Source organism: Tachysurus fulvidraco, chromosome 26 (assembly GCF_022655615.1).
Source record: "Tachysurus fulvidraco isolate hzauxx_2018 chromosome 26, HZAU_PFXX_2.0, whole genome shotgun sequence".
In the NCBI taxonomy this organism is placed as follows: domain Eukaryota; kingdom Metazoa; phylum Chordata; class Actinopteri; order Siluriformes; family Bagridae; genus Tachysurus; species Tachysurus fulvidraco.
In genome coordinates this window covers 8774964-8799759 of record NC_062543.1, presented here as the reverse complement: position 1 = coordinate 8799759, position 24796 = coordinate 8774964, and the positions used below count along the sequence as shown (strand labels likewise).

The following is a 24796-nucleotide window of genomic DNA, read 5'->3' as shown; positions in this document are numbered from 1 at the left end:
CCAGTAATGTTAGATACTCACATAATTCACACATTTATAAACTTTCCTTCATTTATTTCTAGTTTATTTGAAGTGGGAAGTGAGCTTACTGGGATAGTGTGTGTGTGAAGTTTCTCTGAATGTTTTCCCCATGTCTGTGTGTGTTTCCGCCGCGTTCTCTGGTCTGCTACCACAAGCATGCCAGTAAGTGGACTGATGGTGAGATAAATTGCCCAAGGTGTGAATGAGTGGGAATGTGTGTGTGTGTATATGTGTGTGTGTGTGTGTGTGTGTGTGTGTGTGTGTGTGTGTGTGTGTGTGTGTGTGTGTGTGTGTGTGTGTGTGTGTGTGTGTGTGTGTGTGTGTGTGTGTGTGTGTGTGTGTGTGTGTGTGTGTGTGTGTGTGTGTGTGTGTGTGTGTGTGTGTGTGTATGGTGCCCTTAAGTGGTCTAGTCTTCCATTCAGGGTGTATTCCCACCTTACATCAAGTGCTCCTATGATTTGCTCCAGATTCAACATGAATGATCAGAATAAATCAGTTGCTAAAAGTAAGTGAGTGAGTGAGTGAGTGAGTGAGTGAGTGAGTAAGTTTATTGAGTGTATGAATAACAGTGAGTGAATGAGTGATGAGTGAGTGACTGAGTAACTGAGTGAATAAGGGAATGAGTGTGTGAATAAGTGAGTGAGTGAGTGAGTGAATAAGGGAATGAGTGTGTGAATAAGTGAGTGAGTGAGTGAGTGAGTGAATAAGGGAATGAGTGAGTGAGTGAGTTTATAAGGGAATAAGTGAGTGAGTGAATAAGTGAGTGAGTGAGTGAGTGAGTGAATGAGTATGTGAGTGATTGAATAATTGAATGAGTGTGTGAATAAGTAAATAAGTGACTGAGTGAGTGAGTGTGTGATGACTGAGTGAGTGAGTGAATAAAGGAATGAATGAGTGAGTAAGTGACTAAGTGATTGAATAATGACGAGTGTGTGAATGAGTGAGTGAGTTTATTATAAGGAAATGGGTGTGTAAATAGGTGCCATTGAGTGAGTGAGTGAGTGAGTGAGTGAGTGAGTGAATAAGAGAATGTTTGAATAAATTAGTGAGTGAGTGAGTGAGTGAGTGAATAAGGGAATGAGTGTGAACAAATGAATGAATAATTGAGTGAGTGAGTGAGTGAATGAATGAATGAGCAGGTAAGTAGGTTAGAGAATGAGTTTATAATAAGGGAATGAGTGTGTTAGTGAGTGAATGAATAAGTGAGTGAGTAACTTTATTATTTGGGATTGAGTGTATGAATGAGTGAGTGAGTGAGTGAGTGAGTGAGTGAATAAGGGAATGAGTGTGTGAATAAGTGAGTGAGTGCGTGAGTGAGTGAATAAGGGAATGAGTGATTTTATAAGGGAATAGATGCGTAAATAACTGAGTGAGTGATTGAGTGAATAAGGGAATGAGTGAGTGAGTGAATAAGTGTGTGAGTGAGTTAGTGAATGAATGAGCGAGTGACTGAGCGAGTGAGTAAGTGGATGATGAATGACTGAGCAAGTGAGTGAGTGGGTGATGAATGACTGAGCAAGTGAGTGAGTGAATAAGTGAGTATGTGAGTTTATTATAAGGAAATGGGTGTGTAAATAAGTGATTCATTGAGTGAGTGAGTGAATGAGAAGGTGAGTGAGTGAGTTAATAAGGGAATGAGTGAGTGAGTGAGTGAGTGAGTGAGTGAGTGAGTGAGTGAAGGACTGAGTGAGTTTATAAGGGAATGAGTGTGTAAATAAGTGAGTGAGTGGGTGAATAAGGGAATGAGTGAGTGAGTGAATAAGTGTGTGAGTGAGTGAGTGAATAAGTAAATATGTAAGTGAGTGATTGAATAATTGAATGAGTGTATAAATAAGTAAGTTAGTGAATGAATGAGCAAGTGACTGAGTGAGTGAGTAAGTGGGTGATTCAATAATTGAATAAGTGTGTGAATAAGTGTTAGTGAATGTGAGTGTGAGTGAGTGAGTGAGTGAGTGAGTGAGTGAGTGAGTGAGTGAGTGAGTGAGTGAGTGAGTGAGTGAGTGAGTGAGTGAGTTTATTTTAAGGGAACGAGTGTATTAAATATGTGAGTGAGTGATTGAGCGAGTGAGAAAGTCTCTCACTGTGAGTGAAAAGATTGAATAGCACAATCTTTCATGTGAACATTTTCATGGAATTGCCACGATAACGACCATCATCATGCACAGCTTTACTAAAAGAGTCATATAAGATGCTGCCACGCATCATTTTTATTCTTTGTAAAATTATAAACTGCTAATTCATATAAAGTATATTTGTTTCCATTCACAGACTGTGGTGCACATGCAGAGACAACTACACGACAACTGGAAATATTCACTCCATAAAGGTTTGTACTGTTCAAACATAATATATCTTCATTGGTTAAGTTGTAATACAAAGAAAATAAACATAGCTGATTTAAAAGTGGGGTTAGTGATTTTCACGTCGAAACTCTCTGTAATATTTAATATGTTCTCACACTCTAACAGCCACAGTAACATATCTGCTCCAGACTTCAGTCTCTGTGACCCCATAGGCTCTGTAAAGAGGACAGGAAAAACAAATTATATGTTCAACAGTCAACTTATATGAACCAGGAGGCATCTATATGCACCTCTCAATCATGTAAGCTCCACCTCTTGTATAACATCCTGTTGTTCTAGCCTCAGTATTTGATGTGAGGCTGTGTTTTATCAGGAAGACTAAGGAAGGTGGGGCTACATTTTTTGACATGATCTTATACTGTAATCACAACAATTCAATTCAATTCAATTCAATTCAATAGGTCCACACCGAATGGGTAATGGGCAATGCTGACTATTCTAAGTCTGTTATGTTGTTACCTTTTCATTCTACCATAAACTTCTCTGACTCCATTTTAAAAAATTCTCAATCTCAAAACTTTTGGAAGTTTACTTTTATATTTCTTGCAGTGACTTGGTTTCATATTAAAGGGGCACAAGAGGTCATTGCAAAAATATACCATTTATTTTGTGTACTGAGCTAAGCTAAGCTGCGTACACAAAATAAGCTTAGTAAACAAAAATCTTTTCCCAAATTTGGTCTTGCCATGTCTCACCCAACAGCTAACTCTCCCCTATCAGCTATCAGGGAGGAAGGAAATGAGGGACGGGCAAAGACTTGCTTACTGTGACACAAATAAAACCAGCCTTCAAAACCATGCTGATGCTGCATCACAGGATAGCAGAACACACTAGTGGTGGTCATTTCCATTCATTTCACTCATTTTAATTATTTGATTTCATTCGGCCAAAAGATTCATTCAGATTTATTTGCTGATTCATTCAGTGACCCTTGCTGGGGATGTGGCATATGTTTGAATCACTGGTCCACCAAGCTACCACTGCTGGGCCCTTAGCAAGACCCTTAACCATCTATTGCTCAGTTGAATTAAATGTAAGTCACTCTGGATGAGAGAATCTGCTAAATAGATTAAAAATGTAAATAATAATAATAATAATAATAATAATAATAATAATAATAATAATAATAATAATAATAATAATTGTTGCTGTTGTCATAAAGTGTTTGAGTTGGCAAATGTAAAAGACATGAAAAATATTTTTTCACTTCAATTGTCAGCAAAATTATTATACTTTCCTATATTTTGTCAAAAAAAAAGAATTTGCATTTATCGACTTTCAGTAAATATCGATATATATTGCGATTTACAGCTTCTCGAATGCTCGCCTGCTACATTCCCTTCATAGCATGACTCCGCCCTTCTAGACTCACATCTGAACTACAATGATCACGTCTCATTTGTTCATTCTTTTATGACCGACAAGTCCCAGTTCGATCACATGGTTCACAAACTAGTTCCTTTAATTTATACAGAATGAGAAGCACTCTCGTTCAGACTCAACACCATGACTCGATCAGTAAGAGGTTTATTTGTTTGATACATCTGACCAGAGACATGCTTGCACACAGCACAAACTCTGCAGTCAGAAAAAAGCTGTTAAAGCGGTCAGGTGTTTTACACAGACAGGATTTAAGTAAAAGATGAATATCTGTCAGTATGTGAGAACAGCTTGTTCGCTTAAATAAGATTTGCTCTCTTCTTCATACATAAGCTCACAAACCCCTAAAATAAAAAAATTAAATAAAATAAAAATAAAATAAAAAACCTCAAAATACATTAAAAAAAAAAAAAAACCTGAAACTTTCAGAAATTACTGACTGGTCTATGGTCCCAAAACAGCTTTATAGAAGTCTTGATTTAAATTTAGATACCTGATTACAGTACAACCAAAGGTGATGGTGGCCAAGAAAAAGCACTAAGATCACATGAGTCAGAAAATCTGAGAGGAATAAGACTCTGTTCTCAGTTGTCAACATTGACATTATTTACATTTATATTATTCTCCTTCCTTTATTACCCAAATGAGGATGGGTTCACTTTTGAGTCTGGTTTCTCTCAAGGTTTATTCCTCATATCATCTCAGGGAGAAAACCATCACCACAGGCTTGCTCGTTAGGGATAGATTTTATTGGTAGGTGTTAGAGATAAATAGTAATTTTTTATTCTGTTTCTATGCTTCTGTGAAGCCGCTTTAAGGCAACGTTATTTGTTAAAAGCTCTATACAAATAAATTGTATTAAATTGATTTGATTTGTATGCTGTAAAGTCAAGCTATTACAAACTATTACATTGCACTGATTTCTATTCATACACATGCTAATGCTGGAGACCGGAAAAGCAAGCAAAGTGTGAAGAAACATTTAGGTTTGTTGAACTCTGACCTGACCAGTAGAAGATCAGCACATCACCATGTGAACTCTTCAAAAAAATCCAAAATGAAGGAAGCACCGATTATATCCTGTTTTATACAACACAGCTTTAAAACAATATGCCACACAGGAACTGATGATATATTTTAACATTGAAACAATTATTTGTTTCTGTCGCAACAACAGTGCATGTTAAAATCCATAATGCGATGTATAAAAGTAAAAACAATGCTTTGACATGTGATAAGAATCTTTGCATGCTGAAAGTCGAGTGTGACCATCACTTATGTTCAATTCAATTCAATTTATTTGTATAGCACTTTTAACTACTGACATTGCCCCAATTCAGCTTTACAGAAGTATAGAAACAGAATAAAAATTGGAAAGTTTAAAATAAAGTTACTATTTATCTCTAACATTTATCTCTAATGAGCAAGCCTGAGGTAAAGGCGGTGAGGAACAACTTACTGAGATGATATGAGGACGAAACCTTGAGAGGAACATGACTCAGAAGGGGACCTCATCTTATTTTGGGTGACACTGGACAGTAAATAAAATCAATGTAAATAATGTATTTTCTACAACAGTTTCTATTTGTGTGGGTTTGTGCAACCAAGAGCCCCTGAGGAACTAATAGTTCCGGGTTATTTCTATGTTCATTATAGAGTTCCTGCTGAAGTTTTCAACTGTTCACTGATGAAAACTAATACAAAGCTGACACAATGGCAGATCAAAGACGGTGTGATAGTCTCCAAGTGGTTCAATACACAGTAATCCCTTCGGTCATGGGCTGTAAATGAAGATCAATCCTCAGCAGAGTGCACCACCAAACGACGAGACTCCAACCAGGGGTAGGGTGTCAGGATGGATCAGGTAGGTATAGAAATAATGTGTTATGTCAGTTGAAAAGATTTGCATTATGAGCCTTAGTGATTACAGCAGCAAGTCTTAGCTACAACTCTACACTTTCTATAACTTCCAACTCAAACCACATTCATCTCAGCTATACTGTTTAATTAACTAATTTTCATTTTGATTATAGTGTGTGCTTTTTGGTTGTTTAGCTCTGTTATGAAATAACATGCTGAGCTGGCAGTTTTTGGTACCGGATAGATGTACTTACAGAGTTAGCTGACAATATCTCAGATAATAGTGTGTTATAAAGTGTGTTGGAAACATTTTAATCAAGAGAGAGAATTATTAGCTCCTCTAATATTGTTGTTTGTCGAATGGCATGGAAGTAGTGTATCAGATTTAGTTCTGTCTTCTGTATTTTGACAGCACATAACAGCACTTTATTCTGGGAGGTGTAACAGGGTGAAGATACTCCATATGATTGTGCTGCTTTATCCTGTTACAGCGTAGATTATTGTGTACAGGAATGATAGGAAAGTTATATGTGTACATACACAAGTAAAATCTGGAGTTGATACACTTCTTAAATACGATATTATAAGGCTGTAATCCATCTGTACCAGATTACACATCCTCAATGGTCATTAACGTCTCCTGCATACTTTAACTTTAAGGACTTAGAGGCACTTCATATACAGTATAATGGGACTTATTTTATTTCATCATTTTGCAATGTCTAAAACAGCATAGTAAACAGCACCTGGGTGATCAAAACCCACCGGACCCCCGTAGACATTTTGCAGTATCAGTGCATTTATCCTCCAACAGGTCAACATTAGAGTTTCTTTAAAAAGCAAGTAGATCTTTCAATTCTCTCTAAAAAAATCTTCAAGGAGAATCATCACAACAGGTTTGGGAGTCTCTGGAAAAATTTTTGTGTTTCTTTCAAAACCCTCTGAACATTCTGATGTTTGAGCACAACATCTCAGTGTATATCCCCCGCAGTCAATAAATCAAAAGTAGAATCAAGCAGAGAGAGAGTGAAATGAGACAAGCACTGGAACCATCTCGAGAAAAGTGGTGACCAAAACCCCTGCCTTCCGCAGCAGATCATAAGTAAGAAACATCTCCATGACGCTCTGAGGTTTCACACGACTGTCAATTGGCATCTATAGGAACAGCGGGTAGGATTTGCAAAAGCGGAATTTATTGTCACTGTGCAAATTCTCTGTTACAGCTGGGATTACTTTGTCTATCAATTGTGATAACTAAACAGCATGGCATGAAGATTTTTGCTGTGTTTTTTGTGTTTGAAAGTAGAAGACTGATGCACTAAAAAGCTTTCAGGAAAGAAAATGCCAATATATGTGACAGAAATGTCACATGCCCAGGCTGAAATCTGACCAGGATAAAGCAGATACTGAAAGTTAAAGTATAAATGTTTCACATTGAATACAAAAACTACAAAATATCTCAACACAAGCTTGTCTTGAAGCCTCCAGCAGCTAGTTAGCTTAAACCCCCTGTGCATAAACAAATATATTTTAGCAACTTGCTAGCAATTACATTTAGTCACCAAAAACTAACTAGCTAGCTAAGGTATGAGCTGTGGAGAAGGTTTACCCTGCTCTAATCTCACAGTACACTGTGTTTGCTAGAGCACTGCATGATTTTCAGGCTTTCACTGAGGTAAAGCTCTGCTATACAAAGCTGCCCGCTAACTCTAACTAGCTAGCTAAAATCTACAGTACAAAATAATAATCATTTATATCTCATAATGTTCAGTATATTTTTTCTCATCTAGGTTCTGTGTGTATTCTAATCTTTGTTTTATATGGTAATATTTGTTTACTAGCATGTCAAAAAGCACATCAATGTTGTGCCACATTATTTAACACGCTAGCTAAAGCATAAATCCGAAGCTAAAAACACAGATCAGGTGAGCAGAGGTCAGGATAGAGCAAGCTTCACTCTCTGAGTTAAGAGTTGTCTGAATTTAGGATAGCTAGGTATTTCAGTACTGGTTATAAATAACTGTGATAGGTAGCTCAATGAGTTTTTAACTGGCAAACAATATCATTTTCACAATGAGGTCATCTATCCTTTACTAACTTCAAGCAAATAGTTAAAACGAATAAGAAATCAGTGAATCACATATTAAGCCAGATGAAAGAGATAAAACCATCAATCTTTTTATAGTATAATATCAGCGTCTTTACTGTTTGTTCACACTTTGTTCACAATGCATAGCACAATGCACAGCACCATCCAAATACAGGTCAAGATTTTCAATTAATCTATTCAACTAGATCAGCATAGTACTAACCATGATGAGCATATGAGAAATGATCACGTATTCGTGTTTCATGCTTTAACCTGTTAGCACAAACTGCTGTCATTACTTATTGCTTACGATGATGTAACGTCCTATTACGTGTTCTTGTCTAGACAAAATATTAATGTATAATCCTCAAAATATTACATCATCGAACTTTATTAATTATTTGCTTAAGAGATAAGCAATACTTTTAGGTGAAGGATTTACTCTGTAGTGGTTTGTAGTGGTGTGATGATTTTATAATAAAAGGTAATGTACTATCATTTCAAATAAACTCACCGAAACTTGGTACAGGACAACAGAAATTACATCATGTTTCGGCTCATCTTTTGTTTGACTTTAGACGATATGTGGTTATCATGTTTGTATTGTTAATTGAGGCGCTCCACACATAGATCTGAATGCAAGAGTTCCTGATCCATCACTGAGATGGTGAACTTGTTTCGTCGACATGTTGGAACTAGATTTGTCAGCAGTGTTGGTTTGTGTGTGAGGCCTTGTGTGTGGGACAGGTATATCATATCCACCTGTAAAGACCTGTTCTATCACCACCACCACCCCCTTCATTTCCTAAATAAAGAAATCTCATCAACACCAATTTACTGAAAAGGCACAAGGGCATATAGTGAAAGATTAGCATTATTGTTTAACAGTCTCTCTTGTGTTTTTGACTAAATGAACAGTTTTTCCAGTTTGACTGAAGATTAGATTCAGTATAACATGAGTTGGCTGTTTTTATCTGTTTGGATGCTGAAAGCTAGGACACTATATCAGGCAGTAAAGTGGGTTTATGGTGTGTATGTGATCCAGGTGTGTATGTGAGCGATATAATATCTCAAACAGCTCATACGTTCCCTCCTATTTCAATATTTAAGCTCTTTTATGCTACTTGCTCTGTCTTGCAGATTTTATTTAGAACTCTTTGAGTTTCTATCATCTCTGTCTCTCATTTTTTATCTCTCTCTCTCTCTCTCTCTCTCTCTCTCTGTAGCATGATATTGTGGGACATGAAGCATAAGAAAGGCAACAGAGTCACACGCAGCCGCCTCACTAACGCCAACAACCCGTCCCCTCCTTGCAAGGCCCACTGTCACCATGGAAACACAGTCCAATAGGAGCCTCGGGAATGCAGGGAGGGGGCGGGGACAGTGCTGAGCTCTAAAATTTCACACACATACACACAGGCACACACTCGCATACACTGATAATCACACACTCACACACACATGCATGCATAGCCAGCTCTCTCAGTCTCTCACACAGAGACAAACAAATACACATAAGTAGTATAATACATACAAGCTCTGTATGTCATAATATATACTGACAGATATGTACAGAGATTTTTTTTAGAGCCAAAAATGTCAGAAATTTCAGGAATCAGTGTAGTTCACAAAAACATCCAGTCGTCAACAAAAAAAAAAGGACTAAAACCAGCACAAGGCTAAGAAAGAAGAAATGCGGTCTGGCGTATAACAAGAAGATTCTGATAAAACAAGAAGAGACAGACCAAACCCAAAGCTTGTTCTTATCCACTCGGAATGCATGTCTGCTTTTCCCTCATTCTACGGCATACAGTGTTTTGGGGGCCCATTAATCTTGATCACTCCCTTTCATTTCCCTCTCAGATCTAGGACACTTCCCTCAGCCATGGTAATCAACAGGACTGGAGTTGCCTTTTTTCCATTATTTTCCCAGGGTATATTATCTTTCTTGTCCGTAATCTGTTTTGTTCTTACCAAACAAGACACAATGGAGTGAAGCTTTAGCAAGCAATATGTTACCAGGATGAACAGGTGTTAAAGTTAGTCAGAGATTTCATTTACAGTTTAAAAATATTACTAAGGTATGAATAAACAGTGATGTGCTGTGGTGTTATTATACCACAATAAGCCATGATGAGGTGGTGTGATGTGAAGTGTATTCAAATTTTCTCTAAAAGCATTGGCAAGTGTTTTAATCCTTTTATATCACAGCAACTTGCTAGCAATTACATATATTATTATTATTATTATTGTTGTTGTTGTTGTTGTTTCTCCTTACAGAATATTTTACAGTATCAATAATAACACATGTATAAGCAACGATACCATATTAGAACAAATATGTTAACATAAACCTCTATCAGAGCTACTCTCAGAACAGCTGCTATAAAAAATGTATGAAAAATTAACGAACATTTTCACTAATGTTGGGTGAGGAGGACTGAGGTGCAGTCAATGTTCCAGTTCATCCTAAAGGTGTTCAGTAGGGTTGAGGTTGGGGCTCTGTGTAAGACATTTCTTTGTAGGAAGTTCTTTCACTCCAACATTCTTCCACTCCTTGTCTTCATGGAGTTTGCTTTGGTGCTCAGGGACATTGTCATGCTGGAACAGGTTTTTGGGCCTCTTAGTTACTGTGAAAGGAAAATGCAAAGCTACACCCTACAAAGACATTGTAGACAATTGTTTTTCTTCCAACTTTGTGGCAACAGTTTGGAGAAGGCCAACATACAGGTGTCAACAAACAGTGTACAAATATAAAACAGAACTATCACAAGGACTACTTTCTTATAGAAGGTATAGGCTCTGGATCCAGCACTACCCTGACCCAGATAAATGTTGTGTGGTCTCAGTGTCTTCTGCTGTTGTAGCTGATGTTGTGCCTGTCTCAAGCTTCAACATTCAATACTGTATATCATGAGATGCCTTTCTGCTTACCATGGGTGTAAAGAGTGGTTAAGCTGCAGAACAAATATCATTGTTAAATTGTAGAGTGAGCATTATATTGAATGCATTTTTCTGGCTGATTTTAATTTTATGATGGTTTTGGGCTCAGACATCTTACCTGTAAATCTAATGCAGTATGTCTAGGAAAGAATGCTTTCACTAAATAAAGATAAGAAAGCACGTTCAAATAAAACATTATGGGTTGTACTCTACAGAGCTTTTCCCACTGGTTCTGGACATACTGGGACTTTTTTTTTTTTACCAGAAAATTAGATTTGCAGAAAAAAATAGTACCTTTATTCATTTGGAAGATGCTTTTATCTAAAGTATGGATCTAACTAAATAGGAATCCATTATTCTGAATAAGCGGATATAAAAGCAAATACAGCTACTAACATGAAATATACTGTTGAATGGTTGGTTTTTTTAGAGGACCAAACAGATACAGATCCAAAGTGACACCATACATGCAGTAAACAATTCAATTTGCACTTGCTTTTAATTAAACTTACCTCAACATGTTTTTTATATTGATTGAAAAATGCCTTCTAGGAAAGCAAAGACAATGCCTCATTTTATTCCTTGTTTACTTCTTCATTTTGAAACATCTAGCACTGTAATATCTAGCTCTAACAACATTGTATAGTATGCAAAGATCACAGTAAATGATAAATTGGAAGAATTTTTTACTCTTTTTTTCTACAATGATGAACCATTATATAGACATCAGCCAGAACATGAAATCCATCTGCCTAATATTGTCTACCAATACAACTCTGACCGGTCAATTCATGGACTCCACAAGACCCCTGAAACTGTGCTGTGGAATCTGTCACCAAGACATTCACAGAAGATCCTTTATGTCTTATTAGCACATTTGTGGAGCAATTCACTAAAACAAATTCCTTGCATGTGAAAACATGCCTGGCAATAAAGCTGATTCTGATTTTGGAGGACACTAATCACTGCATACTGGGAACGCACCATAAGAGCTGTGGTTTTGGAGAAGCTTTGACCCAGTCATCTAGCGATCACAATTTGGTTCTTGTCAAAGTGGCTCTGATCCATATGCTTGTAGAATTTTCCTGCTGCCAGCATATCAACTTCAAGAACTGACTATTAGCTTGGTGCCTAATATATCTCATCTCTTGACAGGTGCTGTTTAAATGAGATAATCAGTGTTATTCACCGTATATATACTCAGTTACTCTTCATATACAGGACATCATAAAGTCATTGACCGGAAAAGTAAAGAGGAAACCTTTGAGATTTGTAGGATGCATTTTGGAGTAAGATTAAATGTAGAGTAGATTAAATAAGACCTAAGAAAATTGTAAATACGACAAAGTAATTGTATATTGTATTGTATGTATATAAGTAACAAGTATGTAAGTAAGTATGTATGTATTTATCAAGGTGTTTAAATCAATATTTATCTGAGGGGGTACTTTTGTACTTTTACTCTCTCTCTCTTTCTATCTCCATTCTGCTCTTTTACTATCTTCATCGTGATGTGATGCGCTACCAAATATAGCTGCTTATTTCCAGCTTCTCTTCTCTCTAACTCACATCCTCCCCCTCAGCTGTCTTGCAAAGGGAGCATCTAATCTGCTTTCTTCTACGCTGTTTTCCTTTATTGTAAACCGATCCAAAAAAATATGGCGGGAAAAGGGCAACAGGTGCATGGAGGAGAGCAAAAAAAAGAGATGGATACTGAAGAAAAGACAAAGAGAGTGTAGAACAGGGAGAGGGACAGAGAAGGTAGAAAAGAAGAAGACACCCTAATTGCATGGCCCACAGTGTGAACCGTCTCCCTTTGATGCAAAGGAACACTGCAAAGAGATGCGAGGAACCAGACAAGCGAGATGCATGAACCAAGCACAAGGCAAAAGAGAAACATGGCAAGAGTGAGATTAAAGTGTTCATTGCTTTGTTTGAGATATTCATCATGCACATCCACTTCTCCTCAAGTGGAATGAAAAAAAAACTCATTAATACTTTCAAAGGCCTTCCATTGAGATATTTTGCAGTGCGCAGTGTGATTTTTTTTAAATGGTAAAGGTAGCACTTGTAAATTCATCATATGATTTAACAATCCCTAGTTAATTTTCTACTGGCTAACTGCAACATTCTAGTTTTCTGGTTGGTAGTATTGACTCTTGGTTGGTTTGTAGTCTTGGTTGTTAGTTTTGGCTAATTGCAATATCATAGTACTGACTCAGTTAGTAGTCTTGGTGGGTAGAATTGGCTGGTTGGTTAGTAGTCTTGATAGCATTGACTCTATGTCAGTTGTCTTGGTTGGATTGTAGTCTGGGATAATTGCAATATCCTAGTTTTCTGGTTGATAGTCTTGGTAGTAGTGACTCATGGTTGGTAGTCTTGGTTGGCTGTTAGTCCTGGTTGGTTAGTAGTCTTGGTAGTATTGACATTTGGTTGGTAGTCTTGGCTGGTTGGTAGTCTTGGTTAGTTAGTATTCTTGTTAGTATTGATTCTTGGTTGGTAGCTTTGGCTGGATTGTAGTCTGCGAAAATTGCAACATCCTTTTTTCTGGTTGAACGTTTTGGTAGTATTGCCTATTGGTTGGTAGTGTTAGCTGGTTGGTTGTATTGGTTGGTATGTAGTCTTGGTAGTATTGATTCTTGGTTGGTAGTCTTGGTTGGTTACTAGTCTTGTTAGTATTGAACCTTGGTAGGCTTAGCTGGTTGGAACTCTTGGTATGTTAGTAGTATTGAATATTGATTGTTAGTCCTTGCTAGTTGGTACACTTGATTGGTTGGTAGACTTGGCTGGTTGGTAGTCTTGGCTGGTTGGTAGACTTGTCTGGTTGGTAGTATCAGTTGGTAGTCCTGGCTGGTTGTTAGTCTTAGCTGGTTGGTAGTTTTGGCTGGTTGGTAGTCTTGGCTGGTTGGTAATCTTGGCTGGTTGGTAATCTTGGCTGGATGGTAGTATCGGTTGGTAGTCCTGGCTGGTTGGTAGTCTTAGCTGGTTGGTAGTTTTGGCTGGTTGGTACCTTTGGTTGGTTGTTAGTCTTGGCTGGATGGTAGTATTGGTTGGTAGTCTTGGATGACAAAATTATTAAGGCCTTCACCCACCCCAGAAACTGTCTGTTCTGCAATCAGGGATTGGGCAATCAGGCTTCTGTCATCTGATGGCTAAAACTGAGAAGCACAGGAGAAGCTTTATCCCTCAGGCCACCAGACTCCTCAATATTACCATGAAAACATGACTCCATACAGCTTCTGTCACAATGCACTTTTTACAGGTACTACATATAACACACATCTGCACATTTTATATAGCACCTTTTGCCCATTTTATACTGTTTACACATTCTGTACTGTTACAACATGTAATACAATTACACCGTTTGTACATTACCTTTTTCACATTCCAAACAATATTCTATTTATTTATTTGTTTGTTTGTTTTCTTCCTTTCTTTCTTTTAATTGAATTCTTTAATTTTAACCATGTCCACCTTACAGATCACATAGGGCTCCCTACAGCCTCTGTCACTCTGCACTTTTTACTGGTACAAAATGTAACAGAAGACTCTATGGTCTTCTACATTACAATAGTTTTTATTGTCTCTGTTCGTCAATTATTAACACATTTCCTACCACATTAACCTCAATTATCTTGTTTCAGACCACTCATGCAAATAATATGCAACCCTTCTCGTACTAATTAGGGAATGTGATATGAGAGTTTATGTGAATGAAAAGTAATCCCATTTAGAGTTTGTGTAAGGTTAGCATTATATTAAGGTTTATATTCTGTTGCTAATCCAGTCAGTGATGTAATCACTATAAATGTGCAAATCTGAGGCATGAGTGACATTCACAAGGTCGCACAGTGTCAGAGTGGAACTGTGTGTAGCGAATGTGAGCAGGTTACTGTAATGACTATGCAATTTAGGTCAAGAACGCTGTATTATATTTAATTCTATAGACATTTCATTTCAATCCAAAATTCTTGATTCCTTCTGGGAATGCATACAGGTGCACAAGGTTTACATGCAAAGCACAACTTCCATCCGATTTCATCATCCGCTCCTCCCTTCCTGACATTGTAATATTGTGTTGGGTAACATTCAGTGTCCATCTGTGAATTCCAACAAAGCAAAAGCAGGTAGTCACTACTGTATTCCCAATGGACATCAGGACTACGTAACCCTAGACCCGATTCTTGTTAAATAAGCCTAAGCCAAAAAAAGTCCATCTTTAGTCGACTACATCAAAACTCTTAAAATGATGTACAGCAGAAAAGTCCAATTGGAAAACAGAAATAACAGAGAGAAAAGCCTGCCCTAAGCCAGACAATAATTTTAGACAAAAGACATTTTTTTTTAATATATGTTTTTATGCTAATAGCTACCATTAATTGTAATATTTGCAAAGTTAGAACACTGGTTCTTCTCACCTAAAGCCAGAGATATTGTGAAATGTAGGTTAAGCTAAAATTATTGGCTGTGTAGGTATATTATTATTTACATCACCTGTGATTTGTAGACATGTATGATGTCAATCAATAGATACAGTCAGTTACAGAACATACAGCGTTACAGCTGATTATATAAAGGTAAAGTCACATCTTTTCATAGACTCGCTCATGAGGGATTCTCATCCGTGATAATGTGCCTAATGCACATTGATATTATCTATCTTCAACTTGCTATTCTCTAGAACAGAGATGTTATTCGTAACAGTTTAAGGTTAATAAATAGAAACTGATTTACTTTAAGGACCTTTGAGTCTTGATGGAGATGTACACCTTAATTCTTGTAGCTTTGTTTTTACACTTAAAATCCACTAATGATTTGTTAGCGTTATAAGATGTAGATTGACTTGCCATCACTTTGTCCTGAATAATTGGGCTTCATTGTTTTGCATTTGTCTAACATGAAGTGGCAAACTAGGAGAGGGCTGAAAAAAGTCTAATCCCAACAACAAGTCGATAAAAAAGTTAATCCATATACTATTTGAAGGATCACCCAAAGCACTGGTCTAAATATAGATGTGAGCGATGGCGGATAAGACTTGATGGATGTTTTTGCCCTAACCATTACTTCCTCAACCATTTGTTACTATTTTTTCTCCTGAGAATATCAATGTAAAAGCAGTTCTTGGTTACACAACCATAACAAAGAGAAGAAAAAAACAATGTCATATTACAACCCTAATTCGTCACAAGCAGACAGTGAGAGAAAAAGGCAAAATGAAATATTTAACACGTTTTCCTTAGCTCCACAGCATCTGTGCTGAGGTGAGAACTGAGGATCCAAACTGGTTTATGTAAAAGCCTGCAGCAACCTAGTGAAGAGAGGAGAGAGCGAGAGAGAGCGAGAGAGAGAGAGAGAGAGAGAGAGAGAGCGAGAGAGAGAGAGAGAGAGAGAGAACAAACAGAAGCAAAATGCTGAACGTTCCCACTCTGCAGCAGCTGTCTTATCGGTTTAGCGGTTCCCATCCTATTTGTGACCCCCTCACTCGCCATGGTTCCACGCTGATTTGTGCTCCGCTGGACCGTTGTCCCTTCAGCAAAATGCCAAGAAAATAACAGCAACAAATAAGGGAATGGAAAACAAAATATTACAGTTTGATAAAATGATTTTTTCTAGGCCCTAGTAGGAGCAGCCTCCAAGTGGTGGTTGGAAAGCAGCTTCAACTATCCTGGAGCTTTCGGCTATCACAAGTTTACATATGGAAAAATGGGAAAACAAGATAATTCACAAAGCAACTGATGAGAATATTTCTTTTAAAAAAATGGAGAAGAAGATTCCAGATATCTGACTACATTTCAAGACAAAGCACATTCAATTAATTAAGATATTCTTTTGCCGTATTACAAACAGAAAGCGTTTCACAGTTACAGTGTTTCAGATTCGAATGATGCAGAATTTCCTCAGCACTAATCCTGAAGTCCCTGTGTGAGGACAGTTCTAGTTACGTGAGTATTCTAAGATGTTGTGGTTCATTTATGCCTTTACTGTGGGTGGTACATTTCTCCAGGTGCTGTTTGTCCTGCTCAGATTTCTATGACATACAGTATTGTGTAAATGTTTTAGACACATCTGTGGGAATGAATACAAAAAGAATGAAATTGAACGTTTTTGAATAATATAAAAATGTATTATGAATCACAGTCAACAGTAAAAACTAAATCGGATCCACATTCGGTGTGACTGCAATTTATCTACTGTTTAAACCTAAATCAATTCTCTGCAGTTTTATAAGCAAATCAGCTGAGTTTTTTTTTTCTTCTCCTAAAATCCCACATCCCAGCCTCAACATTTTTAAAGCTCTTAACATCTTCACATTTTGTTTATTTTTTTAATCGCAATATCTTACATATTTTAACAAAATGAAAAAAAGGTCTCCATAACACAACTTTTGGAAAAAATTATTCCAGAAGAAGAAAAAAAGAGAAATGAATAGTGCCTAAAAATTCTGCACAGTCCTGTACCTTTGTACTTCTGCACATTCTTATACTGAAGGTTTAACAATGTTTTGTGCACAAAGTATCTACACATCTTCCATGTGACACTAACCACATATCCCCTACTGTAAGATAATAGCAAAGGTCATGAAAACGTCATGGAAGAGAACTGTTTGTATTACATACACACGGACAAAACTGTTGTACCCTTCCACTAAAGAAGGAAAAATCCACAATGGTCAATGAAATAACTTGAAACTGACAAAAGTAATAAGAAACAAAACTTAAACTGAAAATTGACTGATGAAATTCAGACATTGCTTTTGAATTATGGTTCAACAGTAGCATTAAAAAAACTTAATATTTTGTTGCCCAACCTTTTGAGCCAATCACTGTAATCAAGGACTCATCAGTATTTTGACCCAAAATTCTGAAATTGCAACATCTGAAAGTTTTTCAGCGACAATTGTGTGTTTTTTCTTTCAGTACACACACAGTAGTAACAATAATGGGGTTCTGATTTGATCCTGAGTTTCAGGTTACTCTCTCCAGGTTTCTTTGCACCCCCAGAACATTCCAGAAGGTGGAATGCTAAATAGCCCTTTGGGTTGGATTGGCCTCCCACCCAAGAGGATCTGGATCTACCACCACCACCATTATCAAATGCTTACAGGAGAGACCCTTGAAACATAGGGAACATTAAACCTTAGCCAAAATCAACATGTACACTCTTGTGATAAAATTAACACTTACTGTTTGTCTAGTTTACACATTTTATGTTAGTCATATTTGAACACAAATTTCACTTTAATTTTTGTACAACAAGAACTCAAAATTAATTCATACAGTCACAAGCCACTCTCACTCACTCATTTTCTAGCGCTTACCCAAACTACCCCGGGTCACGGGGAACCTGTGCCTATCTCGGGCGTCATTGGGCATCAAGGCAGGATACACCCTGGACGGAGTGCCAACCCATCGCAGGGCACACACACACACACACACACACACTCTCATTCACTCACATACTCACACACCACGGACTATTTTCCAGAGATGCCAATCAACCTACCATGCATGTCTTTGGACCGGGGGAGGAAACCGGAGTGCCCGGAGGAAACCCCCGAGGCACGGGGAGAACATGCAAACTCCACACACACAAGGCGGAGGCGGGAATCGAACCCCCAACCTTGGAGGTGTGAGGCGAACGTGCTAACCACTAAGCCACCGTGCCCCCCCAAAAGCTTTATTTTTATATTTTTATAAACATCTGTACACTTGTTCATTATAATAAATCAATCATGTTGGAGTAGAATAGTGCATTAAATCATACAGATACAGTTCAAACAGATTCTGTAAATTTTCATATCAAACATCACAGTTGGTGCAGATGCAGGTCAGAGTATATCTGATACTGATGATCTCCTGGGATTTTCACAAACAACAAACTTCACAGAGTGAATGATATGAAAAACATCCAGCAAGAGACGCAGCTCTCCTTGTTAATGAGAAAGGTCAGAGGGGAATCAACTGACAGGAAGGCTAGAGAATCTTAAATAGTCACTCTGTACAGCCGCATTCAGCAGAAAAGCATCTCAGGACACAGAATCATGAAGTAGATGAGATACAACAGCAGGAGTCCATAGACAACATACTCAGTTGTATAAAAGACACTATCACACAGTTAAGGGTTAGGGGCCTTGCTCAAGGACCCAGCAGTGGCAGCTTGAGGGCCGTGAAAGTTGAAGTCACAACCTTCAAATCAATAGATCAACCTCCATGGACCACTGAACACAGGTGCCCTGAAATTGGACAGCTGAAGATTGGAAAAACATAATTTCCCTGTCAATGCCTTTTGACAAGTTATGATCTATTGTCATTTCCAGATTGTCTATCTATTCCTACTGTAAGTATGTTTCAGTGTTTGTGTGTGTAAACATAGAGATTTACATTTGGCTGTAATGGTAACCATATTTTATCACTTCCACAATCAAGCAGACATTAAATCAGGGTTGCTGCTGCATCCCCACTCATCTCAAAGCTGTAAACTGGATTAATGAGACTTCCCCTCTTAAAAATGTAACACACACACACACACAAATACTGAAGGAGCTTCTTCCTTTGGGTCTTACCTGCTGACCTGCCAGCATTCATACTTTATTTTTGAAAACAATAATATAACAGATATTTAGTGATGGTGAACTGTGGTGCACTCTGTGGTGAAATTGTCCTGACCTTTTGTAGAAAGAACATTATTTACATTTACATTATATACTGTGCATTATCACCCAAATGAGGATGGGTTTCCATCTGAGTCTGGTTCCTCTCAAAGTTTCTTCTTTATATCATCTCATGGTGATTTGTTTAGAACGAATACACAGCACATGCATATTATTTGATATACCTGTATCACTAGAAATAATCACTGCAAGCTATAATAAATGAAGGTTTAGTCAAGAACAACTTGCATCAAATCAGCTAACTAGCATGTGGGATATACTTACACACAAAGCCACTCAGATATGTGGATTGCTGTGTTTTCTGGGTAATGCACAATGATCCTGATACTGACCCTGTCCTATATGTGACATTATGGTATTCACATACTGTAGGTGTAATCTGTGTCCAATCAGTTATTTTGCCCTTTCAATTTGTCAGTATGAACTTATGCAACTGGAGTTACCTGATTCTTTGCAGATGTCTGAAAAGAGAACCATCATGAAAGCACAGCGAACAAAACCAAACCGTTCTGACGGACCCAAAAACTCAGGATTGAATCCAAGCCCCTTCAAACACTTATGTATTGTAGAGTTGTACCTTAGCTATGTCAGTAAAGTAGGGGATTGGATGAGGACTGCAGGTTTCAGGAGCTATTTGGACTGAACCTATTAAAAAATTATTAGCATGGCTTCTTTCCATTTAGATGATTGTTTATTTAAATGGACAATGTTCAAGCAAGAACACTAATTAACACTCGTCAATCACACAGCGCTACAACCTGTCATAAAATCTACACAATTAGTTATACTGGATATCTATATCTATATCAGTTATACTTATACATATGTTATTATCCATTTCATGGACATGGACAATGGAAATTAACATCTTTTGAAGAGCTACTCATTTATGTATTCATCTAATCAACCAATCGTATGGCAGCATGCAGAGACAGATGTTCAAATCCAACATCAGGATGCAGAAAAATATGTGTGATCTCAGTGACTTTGGACATGGTATATTTGTTGATGCCAGACACAATACTCAAGGTTTGAGTATTTTAGAGACAACCTCTAGAGATTACAAGGAATGGTGGGGGAAAAAAATTCAAGTAGCAGTTATGCTGGTGGAAGTGCCTTGTTGATGAGAGAGGTCTGAGAAAAATGGACAGCTACAGGATACTGCAACTCAAATAATCACTCTTTACCACTGTGTTGAACAGAAAAGCATTTCAGAACGCACAACAACAAACACAACAAACCTCGAGTTCACATCGGGTTTTATCTCTGTCAGAAAGAACGGGAATCTAAGGCTACAGTGAATCACTGAAACTGGACAGATGAAGATTGGAAAAAGACCAGGTGATTTTTCTTTTCTAATCTTCAACTTTCCTGTTTTTATTGAGGCTGTGCCCATTGTAGCCTCTCACTGTTGACCTCATCCAGACTGAGGTTTTTCCTCATCAACAAGCTATTTCTACTAACAGAACTGTAACTGAATGTTTTTTCTTTATTGCACTATCCTAAGTAAACTCTAGAGATAAAATCCCAAGAGATCAGCACTTACAGTAATACATACTGTGCATACATACCAGCCCACTTGGTAACAACGATCACTGAGATTTTCTCCTGCATTCTGATGTTTGATATGAACATTACCCAAAGCTGCTAGTCTGTATCTGCATGATACAATGCACTGCACAGCTGCCAAAGGAAGGGCCGATTAGATGATCACATGAATGAGTAGTTGTACAGGTGTTCCTAATAAAGTGCTCACTAAATGCATGTCTTATCATGGACAAAATTTCAACATTCACACAACACAGTTTGCTTGAAACTCTGACATTATGTTTAGGGCTGGGCTACATCTAAACTTCATGCAAAATCTAATTAAATCCAACCACACTGACCCCGCTTCTCCGCCTCACCACAGACATTCTATAAATTTAGGGTGAAAGACATAGGGGTTAGATCTAGGTCCAGGTCCAGGACCAGGACTGATCAAAAGTTCACTATTGTGTATTATGGGAGGAATAATAGTGAAAATACACAAAGCTCTCTGGTTAGTCTCAATACTATCACTGAGTAACATTAATGGAAATGATTTCTTAGAAGTGCTGTGCGTGTGTGCGTGTGTGTGTGTGTGTGTGTGTGTGTGTCTGTACTGCGCTATGAGCAAAATCAACAAGTCCAGAGATCTGTGCTCCAGACTCCAAAATGAACAGTGATTTTCTCCTCGGTTCAACAGATGCCTGTATGAAATCGATTCATGAAGAAAAGAAAGGAAGACTATTTATTTCGGCATTCGATATTTGCATTGTTTAATGGCTTCATGTTATGTGTATAAGAAATGTGTTAAATTATAGCACAAAAGTCCCCATTTGATGGTAACAGCTTTGGTGTTTTGACAGTTGGAAACAGAATCCCATCACACCTCCTAGGCAGTACTGTGTATATATGTGTGTCTGTGTGTGTGTGTGTGTGTGTGTGTGTGTGTGTGTGTGTGTGTGTGTGTGTGTGTGTGTGTAATGGTCAGTAAAAGACAGCATCATAAATCTGCCACTAAAGGCATTAAAGTCAGCTTCCCCCAAGTGGATAAACACACACACAGCCACGGTGTATATATACACATTCAAACACATTAAAAGTGCATCATGAGGCAGTGAGGAACAAAATATTTTATTTAATGGTGAATGCAGAAAACTACAAATAAAACATACATGTAAGCACCTGGCTGCAGATATATTAGGTTCATAGATGCGTTTAAAAAACTTTCAAATCAATGTAAAAGGAGGGATAGTTTCCTAGATACCCTATATATACCCTATGTACATGCATGCTGCAATTCAGCTTTTGTTTTGGCTGGTTTGTATTATTGCATCGAAGAAAGAGTCTCTGTGAAACCTCTCTTTCACATTCGTTTCAGAAAGCACACTGTACGGATGATACTGTACAAATGTTTATTAGAACTCAAACTATGCACCCAAAACCTGCATGCTGCAAAAAAGCAGACACATTTCCTGATTTTGCCAAGTGACACTATTTGTGTCAACCGTTATCATCTAGGCTAAAGAATTTGGACATCAACCACTCCGGTGCATTGTGGGATTTGGGGAGCATGTTGCAGGTCATATCCTAATGCAACGTTCACCCAATCACCCAATTTTATTGAGAGCTGTGACGTCTAACAACATAGTGTGTGTGTGTCCAGAGACAAGACAAAGTTAAGAAACATATAACTTTACGCAAATGTGGTGTAACTTGACCAGGTGACTACTAATAAGAGTGAAGGCAGTTGACACTGCAGATTGTTTCATTTTAGCAGGAAGAAAACTAGTCATGTGGAATATTATTACCATGGCAACCAGTAACAGAAATTCGTACTGGTGAGGTCATATTACGTGTGGCGACTTGCAGCAAAAAAACAGTGTATGTGTGAACGTAGCTTAAGTCCTCAAACATCTCTGGAGGACTTTTTCATAGGACTCTGATCATCTTCATCCTATGATGAAACATTTTTATCCTGATGTGTAGAAAGAATGATCCCATTTCCAACCACAGAGCACGAGGGCTCATTAAATGATTTGAAGAGGATGAAAATGAAAATGAAATCACATACTGTGGCCTTCACTCCAACTCACCAAATATCAACTCCACTCATCATTAACTATGGGAATATCTTTTAAAGGACTGAGACTGAGATGCACTGACGAACGGGGTGAGCGTACATCTAGCGCACATTCGAATGAAAATCACAAAGAAAATCACAATACGAGAATACAAAAATAATAATAATCATATACAGAGAGATTAACATAAGCCAACTATGAATCCTATAGTTCAACAGCAGATTTCAGCAAACTGAAAGAGACTAATGAATCCACAGTGACTGAATACTGAATCAATCACTTGAGTGACTCATGTAAATGTGAATGAATCCTCTAGTACAGTTACACAGAAATGCAGACTCTTGGTTAAGACGGACCGAAGCTGCTCTGGTGGCTCACAGGGGACCAACACCAGACACTTCATGTTGGTTTTTCCTTTAATTTGTTAGCCATCTGTGGGTCAGTGGGTGTGTGGGTGTATGTGTTGGGGTATGTACTGTACATTGTATATATGTATGTGTGCAGTTCATGGTGTATAACCATTTTGTACAACATTTAAGTTACAATCCAGTGGGGTTTTTTTTATTGTATTTTAACTCTATTTATACTTTTAGAAAATGAATCCAAATGTAGATATTTTCTACAAAGGAAGAAAAGAAAAGAAAAAAAAGAAATGAAAAGAAAAGAAAAGAAAAAAGGTTACACGGAAAAACAGAAAAGAACAAAAAATCAAGAAAACAGATATCTTTTTACCGAGCCTTCTGCTCAGTCTGTGGAGAAAGAACAAGGCAGTGTCTCCGCCTGTCAGTGGATTGGGACGAGGCCTGTCCGTACCCGTCTCAGCCCCAACCCCAACCCCTGCTGCACACCTGGGCCTCCGTTTCCCTTTGAGGTGGGTCCCAGACATGACCTAGCATGCCTCTGTGGGTGTGTGTGTGTGTGTGTATGAGTGTGTGTGTGTGTGTGTGTGTGTGTGTGTGTGTGTGTGTGTGTGTGTGTGTGTGTGTGTAGGAAGAGATACACACAGTGGGAGGTCTGAGTGAAAAGGGAGTTCCCCCATTCAGCCCTGACTGACACAAAGGTAAGCATAAACACCAGAAACTGTACAGACATGATTTCATTCATGTTAAAAAAATCCTGAGTAATAGTGTGTAGTTGCATCGTATGTCAATTAGTGTTTGTGTGATGTTACTGTTTCCAGCTGGCGCAGTGCATCGCAGTGTAAAGATTAACAGGGAGAAGCCGTAGCATTACTGTGGGTCTGCTGAATAATTAGTGTTAGAATTAAATCGGAGCATCTGAGACTCAAGCTGGACCTCTAGTGTTCCTCACAAAAACAGGGTGAAACTTTCTCCCTCTCTGCAGGCCCCTCCTGGTGGGAGTGGTATCGTCCCCCTCCTCGTGTCACACTTCAAAGAGGAGACTGAGCTCCCCCTGCATTCATCTGAGGCTAACAGCTTAACCACCCAGTTCAAACAGTGTACCCACGCCCTGAGAAGAGAAGAACGCCAGAGCGTGCACACACACACAGGCATATACACACATACAAAGATGCACACACACAAACCCAAACAAATACACACAAACACACACAGAAATACACACACATACAAATATGCACACCCCCACACACAAACACACACAAATATACACACAAACACACACACATATATGCACACACACACACACACACACACACACAGATAGACACAAACAAACACATGCATATACACACACAAATACAAACACACACACACACACAAATACACACACATACAAATATGCACACACACACGCACACAAATATACACAAAAAAAACCCACACACACAGAAATATGCACACACATGCACACAAATTTGCACACACATGCACACAAA

The 24796-nt window shown here is 38.0% G+C and overlaps 1 long non-coding RNA gene across 1 annotated transcript; it reads left to right on the top strand.

Annotated features, from left to right (window-relative positions):
- The first annotated feature begins 21119 nt into the window (after nucleotides 1-21119).
- On the top strand, nucleotides 21120-24500 carry LOC113655097. The gene is made up of 3 exons (XR_003443632.2): nucleotides 21120-23809; nucleotides 23929-23998; nucleotides 24283-24500. It is a non-coding gene; the product is annotated as an uncharacterized LOC113655097 (long non-coding RNA).
- The last annotated feature ends 296 nt before the right edge of the window (nucleotides 24501-24796 follow it).